This window comes from Protopterus annectens, chromosome 1.part0 (assembly GCF_019279795.1).
Source record: "Protopterus annectens isolate FY-2018-M chromosome 1.part0, PAN1.0, whole genome shotgun sequence".
Classification (NCBI taxonomy): Eukaryota; Metazoa; Chordata; order Ceratodontiformes; family Protopteridae; genus Protopterus; species Protopterus annectens.
Genome location: NC_056725.1, coordinates 872,418,496 through 872,431,414, shown reverse-complemented (window position 1 = coordinate 872,431,414; position 12,919 = coordinate 872,418,496). Strand labels below are relative to the sequence as shown.

At 43.4% G+C, this 12,919-nt stretch overlaps 1 protein-coding gene across 1 annotated transcript in view; it reads left to right on the top strand.

Annotated features, from left to right (window-relative positions):
• Nucleotides 1-12,919, top strand: part of MOXD1 (monooxygenase DBH like 1) — a 980,239-nt gene that overhangs the window by 86,281 nt on the left and 881,039 nt on the right. The window lies entirely within an intron of this gene.

Here is a 12,919-nt window from a genome sequence, read left to right as displayed (position 1 = left end):
GTCCTTTTATTGTTTGTCTTTGCACTAATCAGAAAAAACTAAAGAAAACCTGTTTTCCATGAATTTTAGCTGGATAGGGAATATTGAGATTGTTCTTAGGACAGGGCAGGATGATTTTTTGAGCTATGATTGTGGATGATTTTCAGAGATTAGGACATGTCACAGCTTATTAAAATATTTATGATGTTTTGTAATGTGATGGAGATAGAGATGGAAATATTACATGCATGAAGACATTTAAGGGAGAGGTCTTTGGGGCATGCATGGTTGATATTTATTAACTTAAGGCTATTGGAATGATGTGGTAACAAGCTATTAAGTGTACATATTAGGGGTAGTATAGTTTGTGGCTGCAGCAGCTTGAGGTGTAGTGCTTAGGTTAGCAAAGCAGAAGGCCATAGTGTTGTCTATTTCTCATAGATAAGTCTGTGTGTAATTCTATATGTATGGTATAGCAGTTATGTACATCTTTTCTCATGAACTCATTAAGAGCTTTGTTATAATAGTTATCAGTTATTTGCTTAATTAGCACATATTTTCATATGTGAACATTTTGCCTGTATTTTATTTATTATTTTAAGAACAGAACATGTTATTGAACACTCAATAATGACACAAGAGAAAACAAGCAAACATTTCAACTCTATATTAATTTTGCATCCTTTTTTAAAGTTAGAATAAACATGCCAAGCTATGAGAGGATTGTAATATTTACAGTATGACCAGGCAGTTTATTTGTTTACTAGTTTTTTTTTTTATTATTATGATTTAAGTCAAGATATGAAGAGCTTTTTTGTATGGGACAGGAATTTTCTCTTTTGTAATGCAGGAGTTTATTTAGAAATTATTTTGGTACTGAGCTACATCTGTGTGGTTACAAAGCCTAATTGTAGATGAGAGAGTTTACCTTTCATACAAGTATAAGTTGTATTTATTCTTCCTGCAATGGGACAGGAGTTTGTAGACCATATGGTAATGATTGTACTGTAAAGTTTTAGTAATGGTCGGGGTAATCTATGCTGTCTAATTTTACTGTATGCTTGAGACTGCCTGAAGTTAGTCTTTTATTTCTTTATGTTGTAAATGTTCATTTTTCCTGTTACCATACTTCTCTGAGGGAATGGCAAATAGAAGTGTGTACAAGGTATTCTGCCCGCATCACAGCTGTATTAGGGATATCCCTTAAGTTATCTTTGGTGGCTGTGGGTTTATTTCTAGTTAAAAATAAGGGAATTGTGAGTGGCAGTTTACAAACAGCATCATACCAAATTTCAACTTCTCTCTACCTACCACTAATTTACTACTCCTTCAATCACTTTACACCTATCTCAAGTCTTTTATATGCATTTTCTTTCCCCCCTATCAACTCACCTCTACACTGCCTTGATGTCACTGTTTTAAGTATATGTGTCAATAACATATCCCCCGGGATTCACGACATGGAAAGCCATGACATATGCTATTCAGCTCATTTGCTGGTGAAAACCATGCAAATGAGCTGATATAACGATCCAGGAAGTAGGCAGGTCTCCGTGCAGGAACAGTGTTATTTGCAGAAATGTATTCGGTTACTAACTGAATACATTTCTGCAAATAACAAAATGGAGGCATGACAGCTCTCAAAAAAGCATGTATTAGAGTGGTTAGGCATGCCAATGGCCAAATATATGGTTATTGGCATGGAAAACTGTTGTATTATTATGAAAATAAAACTTTTTTTTGGCTGATCTCGGCTGTTTAAGCTTTGGGAAGTGGCATGCAAATGGGATGGGGCAGAAAAAAAAGGTGAAAACCGAATTATAAGGGAAATCTGCATTTTGCCATTATACTCTATGGCATGCAGAATGTCAACAATGGCAGGGAACAGTGGTTGCTAAGGGAGAAGGCTCTTGTGTAGTGCAGTAACTATGGAGAAAGGCAGTGGGTATGTTAATGAGGGGACTTATACTGAATCACAAAATTCTTCTAAGTGTCACACTGCTCTAACACCACTGTGTAGACAGGAGGAGCAACTAACATGAAAAGGGTGTGTGCCATGCTTGCTGTAAGCACACTGGAGGTCCGTTGGCTGGGTTTGTGCTTAGCTAAGCACAGCTAAGTGAGGGTGTGTGTCTGAAGCTGTATAGTCTTATTCAATGAGCTGAGGAGCATGTTTATGGCCAGAGGAGGGCCATTTCTTGTTGTTTACACTAGTGAAATGGGTCTGGGCAGTGCTCTGGAGATTAAACAGGAAGGACATAGGAAAACTAAAAGGAAACAGCAGAACAAGGGAAATGCAGTACAAAAAGCAAAATGGGATACTGCAACATACAATGGGCCATTCAAAGCACTCAATAATACAGCCAGCAGGTGGCTACATAGCTGAAAACTGGAGGAGTTGTAAAAAAAAAGAAATAAAGGGCAACAGCACAATAAAGAAGAAATTTAGTAGAAATCACTAATATGGGACTCTTGCAACTCACAATGGGCCAGGGAAAGCACACAACAATACAGCTAGCAGGTGGCTGCAGAGGTGAAAATGGGAGGAGATGTAAAAAATAAAAATTAAAGGGCAACAGCACAATAAAGGAGAAACGAAGTAGAAATCACTAATATGGGAGTCTTGCAACTTACAATGGGCCAGGCAAAGCACATAATAATACAGCTGGCAGGTAGCTGAAAGTGGGAGCTGATGTAAGTAAAAAATAATTTAAAAAAAGGCAACACCAGAATAAAGGCAATCATGCATAAATTACCAGTAATATCTCTAACACTCACAGTGGCCAAATCAAAGCCATGAGTAATATAGGTGTCAGCTGGAATGTATCATAGTCAGCCAGTCATACAGGCAGCATCTGCACCACAACAGTATAAAGTATGGAAACACCTTACAGTCTGGTGTTTCCTACAAACTCTGCACCATTGGTATATACATGCAGGGAAATTTTAACTGGAAAAATGATAAGGGCTGTCATTGCTTTGATCCATCAGTATGTGCTAGAAGCTAAGGGTGGAGAGGAGGATAATGCTGACAACCGCCACAGACTAAGGAGGAAGAGAAGATTGTTCAGACCCAGGGTAACCTACCAGGGGCTACATGATCTGGAGATAGTAGAGTGCTACAGGGTGGACAGAGACATACTTCAGCAACTCATGGAGCTGTGCCGGCCTCAACTCAGAGCTAGAACCAACAGAGGGGAACCCATCCCAGTGGATACCAAGGTACGTGTAGCCTTAAGAATTCTAGCTACAAGTACTTTCCAAAGAACTACTCTGGACATCATGAGGCTCTCACAGGCATCTGCATCCAGGATACTCCACCAGTTCCTGGATACTATGCTACCACATGCCGGTGAGCACATTTACTTCCCCAACACCCATGAGGAGAGGACCAGCAATATGCATCTCTTCCACCATATAGCAGAATACCCAGAGGTACTGGGTGCCACAGAGTGCATGCACATCCACATCAAAGCACAAAATGGTAAACAGGGTAGGGTCTACATAAACCGCAAAGGATTCCCCTCCATCAACTGCCATGTCATGTGCAATGCCCAGGTTATTATCATGAGTGTGTGTGCTGGCAGTCCTGGAAGCTATCACGACTCCCACATCTGGCATTCCTCACAGCTGTACCAGGCATTTGTCAGTGGGCGCATCCCATATCGCGATCTGGTGGGAGATGCTGGCTATGCACTGGAGCCATGGATGACACCCATCAGAAATGCGCACACACCCAGACAAGAATGCCATAATGAGGCCTTCACATATTCGGTACAGCCTTGCTATACTCTCCAGCCATATGTGCACACATGTTCATAGTATGTGCCATGCTACACAATATGATCCTGCGGAAACAGCTACAGCAGGAACAGCACGAGGAAGGGCCACACAGCTCACCACCACTGCCAAGACCCCCACAGGCACAGAGGGACTCACAGGAGGAGGACCCTGAGCCTGCTCCTGTAGGCAGATGGAGGCATGCCCAGTATGCTCAGGCCTTGGCAAAGAGACAACACATAGCACACACACTGACACTGTAGGGACCTCAGGGACTGACACCTCTCTCTGACTCACACACACAGTAAAATGGATGACACACACATCACATTACCTGTAACTTACCATGTATAGGCAGTGTACTGTGTGCATCCAACATAGGTGCACCTCAAGCACTGTCCACATTACTGCTGCAAGCACAAGGTAAGTCAGTCTTCTTAACAATAAATGAATGGAATAGTATGTTCTGCTAGCATATCTATGGTAATGCTGCATGCATGCAAGGGAATAGATTCATAGATTCATAGATTCATAGATTAGTACTAAGCTAACTGCCCTTAGCCATTATTGTAAAAGCCAATTATCCTATCCCTGAGACTCAAACCCTGCACCTTGTGTTTGTAAGGCAAACACCTTACCCATTAGGCCACCCTCCCAACCCTGTGGTGGCCTACTGGGATAACAGCACACAACTGACAGATATGTGGGCCATCAGGAAATGTCTGGCTAAAATGGGCCTCCACACACTATGTAGTAGTACCCATGGTGGCAAATTCCATTGCAGTATAGGTGTGGGGACAACTAAGTGGGGGAGTCATAGGCCACAGGCATGGATGTCAAGTTGGGGGTCCCATAACCATCCCTCACACCCACACAGCAAGTCAATTGTAGAAAACCACAGAGAATTGTCTGCTAAAGGCACACAAATGGTAGCAATGTCATATTAACTACCTACAGACTCACACAGTGATAGTACAGCAGGACCCGCAGTTGTAGTAAGGCTATGAAGCGTAAAAAGTCTAAAACTCAGATGTATGCCAGTACAATCTGACCTGGGCTCTTTACTGATATGCCTCCAGCCCCCAAGACAGGGCACAATAGTATGGTAAATGGAACCAACATGTAAATCAAATACCAGCACGGTCTGTGTAAATGTGTACAGTGGACAGGTTTGCCCCCCATATACCCACACAAATGCAGTAACAAATATGTTTGCATGGAAATAGTAGCATAGCACACATTGGCAGGGCTGTACCAATCCATATGAAAACATGTTGGCTGTCCACAATATGCAGGGGTCAATGAGATATGTGTATGTGTGGTTAATACTGTCTGGGTCTGGCCAGCACGTGCCAACTGTTATGCATGTCAGTAATACCCACTGCTTTGCCACTGACATACCTGGAAGTCATAGTGCTATGTGGAATATGCTACACATATTACTGACATCTTGAGGGATGTGTAGCAGAGGTGCCAAGGCTTTTGTGAATATAAGTGCTGTGTGATACTGTTGCCAGTGGTCATTCTCAATAATCCTTTTTCTTATGTTTGCTTTTACAAATAATGGACATGCCTGCACAGTTGAATGCACTCTGTACCCACACCCATAACTCCCAACCTCTGACAGCAAGATGTCTGGACAAAGGCAGAAAGAAAAGTGGAACAAAGGCACAATGATAGGCATGTCCCAACCTCCATCGCATATCGCCTACTCAGGGGCGATCTCTGCCTAACATACAAAGCTATGTCAAACCCAGAGCTGTTGGACATGCTCCACTTAAAGAAATCCCAATCTCTCCGAGCTACATGCTCTAGGGACCTAAACCTTGTCACCACAATAAATAGAACATGCTGGAGGGATAGATTCCTGTCCCAGAGACTTCCCATACTCTGGAACAGACTACCTATCTATGTCAAACAGAGCTCCTCATTAGCACTCTTCAAGAAAAATCTTGATGATTGGATGGGAAATGGGAAATTCACCCTGGGGATCACTTCTGTGGCTCTGCTCGACAGGGACACAGGAAAATAATTTTATTGGGTGGTGAAAGCCAGGGTACATTTTTTGGCTAGGCTTGTATAGGCCCTAGGGCCGATAGCCTAGTACCTACCTATGAACCTATGTGTTGTAAATATCACCCTTACATACTGAGAAAGTTGGTGGGCTGAGGGGTTTGCAGTAGTAGGAATTGTCTGAAGGTTATGCATTCGGAAACAGTAATGTCTGTATCATTTTGTAACCTTACACTTCAGTTATATATAAGTAACTTGCCATAAAAACACAAGTTTATGTAGAAAGGATGAAACCTCTAGCATGTACAGGTCAGAGGTATGCACACACAGGCATATGACATCTCAGGTTAGAAAGATACCACACAAGCAGGAGATCCCCAGCCAGTATATCACCAGGTTGCTGGACTGTTCACACAGCTGTGTGTCATTACTACACTGGCTGTAGCCGCATCTCACAAATGGCCTTGTTGGGCAAGAATTTACATAGCTGCCCTCATAATATTGGTCTATGCATTATACAACTACTATTCCTCTGGTAAAGCACTGTGATGATCTGAGGATGTCTGGCACTAGGTAATGACACAATGCATTGCAGTTTCAGACTACAGATATATCAGGAAATGTCTGCTAAACAAAAAACGTACCTTGAGGAAAGTCCTGTGTACACCTGAGAGGTATGGCTGTAACACAGAAAACCCTGGACTGGACTACACCTATCTGGAGTACACCTATCTTTGGAATGGAGTCCTGCCCTAACTATAGAAGGTCACACTGGGCAGGTTCCTACACTTATAATCACAGGACATGTTGGAATCCACATCGGAATATATGACTGTATTGTGTATAGATGTCCATGCATACAGGCAGCTATGTACACCTCAACTGTCCCCACACACACATATCAGACAGGATTACTCTCAGCTAGCTGTAGATGGCCCATATGTGATATATATGCATCTGTTGTGTGAGATACACACACACACACACACATATATATATATATATATATATATATATATATATATATATATGGGCAACAGATAACATATGTCAAGCATACGCACACATAGATATGGGGAACTGAGAGACAGACAGTGATACATAGAGAGAGAAACACAGGGGGACACAGACAGAGTGAGTCACACATAGGGATACCCTGAATGGCATGCAGTGATGTCTTGCTGTGGACAGCAGCATACCAGTTGTAAACAGTCGCACGTGCTAGCATAAAAGGTGAGCCCCATTGTGTAACAGTACTGAGGTTGATTTTATAATATCACATCACCTGCCTCTGTGTGTGTGTGTGTGTGTGTGTGTGTGTGTGTGTGTGTGTGTGTATGTGTGTGCGTGTGTGTGTCTCCATAGGTCCAAGTATTAGGAGACTCCACTCAGTATACACTTCACATTGCCCTACTTCACAAGATCTGCTGCTTTCTTTCACCTTAGATGTACCATTGGACACTGATCACCCCTAATAGCTCTGTAGCGTGTGCAATAACTTTGTAACACTATAGTAAAATAACTAGCTAGTTAAGGGTTCTAATCTCAAAATTGGCAACTGTGTGTGTTTGTGACAATTGTGTATGTGAAAGTGAGGGGGATGTTTTTGTTTGTTTGTAGGTGAAACAGTTTTAGGCCATTTCCACGCACAACACTTCCCAGTGCCCCACTTTATCAGTTCTGCTGATGTCATTCCCCTTATTGGCACCTTTGGCCAGTTGTCAGCTCAGTAAGCTCCATAGCGTGTGTGATAACTGTGTAACACAATAGTACAAAACACTAGCTAGCCAGGGGTTATAATCTCAGATCTGGCAAATGTGTTTATGTGTATGTTGGTAAGAAGAAGTATTTTGATAAGTCTCCCACCCACTGCCCTACTTAATCAGTCCTGCTGATGTCATTCCCCTTATCAGCACCTTTGGCCAGTTGTCATCCCAGTAAGGTCTGTAGTGCATGCGATAACTGTGTAACACTGTAGTACAAATAACTAGATAGGCAGGGGTTCTACTCTCAGATCTGCTAACTGTGTGTGTGGGTGTAGAAGTGTATGTATAACTGTGTATGCTTGTAGGAAAAAGTATTTTGATAGGCTACCCACCCACTGGCCTACTGTATCAGTCATGCTGATCTCACTCCCCTTATATGTTCATAGGTGTGTACTAAGCTAATGGCCCTGGAGCCGTTACAAGTCTAGCCCATAGAAGTGCCCTGCCATTGTGTCACCAGACGTTATTTCCCAGTGACCCCATCAAGTAGAGCCATTGGAGTGATCCCTGGTGTGAACATTCTATTACCCATCCACTCAACAAGATATCTGTGGAACAGGGTCATCTAGTTGCTTTGCTTGACATGTATGGGAAGTCTATTCCAAGGCATGTGCAGTCTCTTGGTAAGGAACCTGTCTTTCTCCAGCATGTTGTGTTGATTGTGGCAATGAGGTTGAGGTCCCTGCAGTGTGTGGTGCAGAGAGATTGAGATGTCTTTAGATGTAGCATTTGTAAAAGAGCTGGATCAGGCATGGCTTTGCAATTCAAACAGAGATCACCTCTAAGAAGGTGATATGAGACCGAGAATAGCTGGAGTCTCTCGAGTTTGTTTGTGTAGGACATGTGTTTAATGCCTAGGATCCTCATTGTGAGGTACTTCTGTGGCCTCTCCAGCTATTGCAGGTGTCTAGTGAGGTACATGCCAAGTGGGCCATTATACTTGGTGATTAGTGTAATGAGGGAAGAGTACACAGACATGATGACCTCCTTCTTCATGGATGCAAAACCCTTGGTAATGAGATATGCCACATAGAATGATTTCTTGACCACAGTGGCAATGTGGTGATTAAAGGAGAGGTTGCTGTCAACCTGTGTTCCCAGATCTCTTATAACACCTACAGTGTTCAGTGGGCTCCCATCGATGTGGTACTTAGTGGGAACTGAGATTTTACCAAAGGGGCTGATGATGCATTTTGTGGTGTTAAGCTTCAGGCCATAATTTCCACACCAGTCAGTGGTCTCAGTGAGGGCTTTCTGTAGAATGTCTGCATCACTTGTGGAGTTAATGATGGCTCCCAGCTTGCAGTTGTCTGTGAACCTGATCAGTCAGAGTTCCTTAGTGTTGGCCTGGACTCCTGAGAAGTACGTGCTGAACAGGAGAGTACCCAGGACTGATCCCTGTGGGACTCCACTCATGACTGGCCAACAGTCTGACGTGGAGCTCGCTACTCTCACACTGTGTGTTCTATCTGTGAGCCAATTTGCAACCCCCTAGTGATATAGGGGTTGAAGCCTAGTTTGGTGTGTTCATCCATAATTCCTGACTGAGGAATGGTATCAATAGCCTTGCCCACATTGATGTAGGCTGTATGCACTGCCTTACTGTCATACACAGCCCTGGTGACTGACTCAAAGAAGTCAACCAGGTTGAGCAGGCATGATCTGCCTTTCACAAAGCCAAGCTTTGTGGAGTCCAGAGTTAGAAGATTACCTATATGTTTGTCAGCCAGGTCCCTGATGATGCACTCCATAGCTGTACATATCAGACTAGACAGGCTAATGGACTAATAATTCCCAGGGTCTGTAGTTGCCACACCTTTATGGAGAAGGATGACTGTAGCAGTGCACCATTTGGGAGGGACAAAGCCTGAGGTGAGGCTGTGACTGAGCAGGGCACACAGATGTGGTGCTAAGTATCTTTGTAATTCATGTAGAACACAGCCAGGGATAATGTGGGGTCCCATGTAAGCTGTATTCTTGCCCATGGACAATGCAGGTGTAACCTGTGTGGCAGTAATCCTGGGTGCCTCGAATTCTTCTGCCATTCTGATTGTTCTCCTGGGTGGGGAGAGGTAAAGCTGGCACTGAATGTGTTGGCAAGACTGTTGGCAATATTTGTTGGCTCAGTATAGGAGGTAGCATTGTGCAGTAACTCAGAGCACATCTGGGTATTGGCATGGAGTTTCTTGATATCACTAACCAAGGATTTGTGATTGTTGTCAGTGTCTGCTGCAATTCTGCCATCATAGGCAGCTTTAGATGATTTCATGAGGGATCTCAAGTTGTTGTTGAGGCTAATAAGGGAGTTTTACCACTCTTGGGACTCCACCTTTTTCTGCAACAGTTTCTTCCTTCTGTTGTACAGGTTATTAATGACAGGGGACCACCAGATTGGCCTCCAGTGTTTGAAGGAGATTGTCATGGCTCTGTTGGGTATGGCTGTTTCCATGCATTGATGTACATGCTTGTACAGTGCATTTGTGCATGATTCATCAGTCATGCAGGTATTTTACATTGGCATGGCTGCTGTGAAGTTAGCCAGCTCTGGTCTTATGAGTCCAAAATCAGCTTTGGAGAGGTTTTTCAAGGTGGTTACCTTTGGGGGGAGGGGGGTGTGAGATGTGTATTTCCATGGTGATTACTCTATGTTGGATCTGACCAGGTAGTGATTGACTACTGTTGTCAAGCAATGGTCCCATATGTTAGTAATCAACACAGGTCAAGGATGTTGCTTCCTCTACTGGGTGTCAGAATGAGCTAGTCCAGGGAATTGGAAGTGCTGAATTCCAGAAGCATTGGGCCAGTGTATTGGTGCTTGAGTATCTTACCCTGTTGATGGAGAGGTAGTTGAACTCTCCTAGTATGAGAGTGTTGGGTTGGACCTTGTTTGTTTCCAGGGTGTTGAGGAATGTGGATTGAAAGTCTAGGGACATGGATGTGGACCTATAGCAGGCTATGAATTGGATTGCACCATTACCCAATGTCAGTTGTACCTGAAGTATCTCAGATGCATTATGCTGGGATACTACTCTGGATGTGTGCATATCTGTTATTAATCTGACGATACCACCACCTTTGTAGCTGTGGTCCATGTTAGAGGCTGACAGATGTGGAATGAGTTATAGGCTGGTGGTGCAGGGGTGCTGTCTGCTGCTGCAAACCTGGTCTGTGTTACAGCACACATGTCAATGTTCTCCATTTTGAGGAGTGCTTTGAGTGGCTGCATCTGAAGATGTAGATGTCTAGTGTTGAGCAGCATGACTGTCAGAGTGCATATATGTATAGCTGTTACAGTGGTAATTTGATTTGGAACACCGCCTAAAAAGGCACCATAGGGGTGGCAAGACACTTAGCCAGTAACTCAAAACTCAGGGGTGACAGATGCAGGTCATCTCTGGCAAGCCATCGCAGTCTGTCAATCATGGCATCCCAAGCCAACAGATACTGGATCCCATGAGAGTTACAGCAGACACTTAAGCCAATAGTTGAAGTTAATGATTTGTTGTTTGCACTGTGGTATCATTCTGGGTGACAGTAGTATACTGCTCAGGGTTACTGTCATACCTACCTGGCCCACAAAATCTGAGAGCTCCGCCTTGTCTCTTTTCATATAGTCCCTGGAGGTGCATCTCAGGTCATTCACATACATATCAACAATGACAGAGTGATACTTGTAGTTGGTATGGAGTGATCTGTCTGGGTGTGTTATGTGTTGGATTTTGACACCTGATAGACAGTTGACTGTTACCTCCTCTGTGTTCAACCTAGTTAGTGGGACATCTGTGTGCCTCACTATTGATTCACCTATGATTACTGTATCAGGCAAGGTGGTTGGCCTTTGAGGCTTAGGTTGAGGAGCACACTGTGTAGGTGAGATATGTCTCCTGTGGTTTGTGCTGTGTTGTGGTGGTTGAGTAGGTGTCTGTCTTGGTGGTCTCTGCTGTTTGGGTAAATGTATATTGACTGTTTCTGTGAAGGTGGGTGTGTGGTTATTGTTTGTATGTCATAGCTGTGATAGTGGGTGTTCTGGAGGGGTATGTGTTCCATGTGGTGTGTTACAGGTGTTGACCCTTCTCCTCTTGACCAGCTAGTCCAGTCTTTGCTGGAGAGTGCATATCTTCCAATTCGGTGATATAGGGGTATCTCTCACAAGTCTGAGTGTTGGGAGTTTAGAGGAGAGGGTAGTCTGTTTACATGAGGCAGTTGCAATAGGGCCTCAGAATGCCCAAGTGCACCAGGTTAATGGGCAAAAGCAGAGAACTGCACTTTAATGCCAGGGGGGTGGTCATAACTACTAAGTACTGGAGCTAAATCCGTGAGGAACAACTACTGCTGATGGCTCGTAGGTGTGCTAGAATAATTGATAAAAAAACTGTTGCTGTGTAACGCTATTAGGCTATTTGAAGTGCAGGAGAGAAAGAACTAGGAAGATCTAAGCGGAAAACTGAAGGCAGACTTTTTGGCACCTGTAACAGTTTACCTCAGCTGTGCAGTTATCAGCACCTGTGTAACACTATAGTACAAATAACTAGATAGGCAGGGGGTTCTAGTCTCAATACTGGCAAGTGTGTGTGTGTGTGTGTGTGTGTGTGTGTGTGTGTGTGTGTGTGTGCACGTCTGTGTGTGTTATACCATCTTGAGTTATTTACCACCCTGTAAACCTCCCATCACCCTACTTTACTAGGCCTGCTGATGTCATTCACCTTAGAAGTATCTTGGGAGTAGGTGGAAATATGTAAGCTCCGTGACGCATCTGACAACTGTGTAACACTATTGTAGAGATAGGTAGAGGTCCTAATCTCACTACTGGCTACTGTTTGTGTGAGAATCATATATTGTGTGTGTTATACCATTTTGAGTTGTGTACCACCCTGCAAACTTCCCATCATGCTACTTTTCTAGGCCTGCTGATGTCATTAGCATTAGAAGTACCTTGGGACTAGGTGAAAATATGTAAGTTCTGTGGCACGTCTGATAACTGCTTAACACTGTAGTAGACATAACTAGATAGGTATTGGTTCTAATCTCACTACTGATGACTACTTGTGTGAGAATCATATACTGTGTTTGTTATACTATTTTGAGTTGTGTACCACCCTGTAAACTTCCCATCACCCTACTTTACTAGGCTTGCTAATGTCATTCACCTTAGAAGCACCTTGGGACTAGGTGAAATTATATAAGCTCCGTGGCATGTCTGATAACTGTGTAACACTATAGTAGAGATAAGTAGGGGTTCTAATCTCACTACTGGCAAGTGTGTGTCTTTGGATGAAGATCTTGACTGTTTGGCTGATACCACTTTGATTTGTGTACCATCCACACCTATTTACCACCTTCTGATGGCATTACTTTATAGAGCATGGTACCGGCATCTGCTG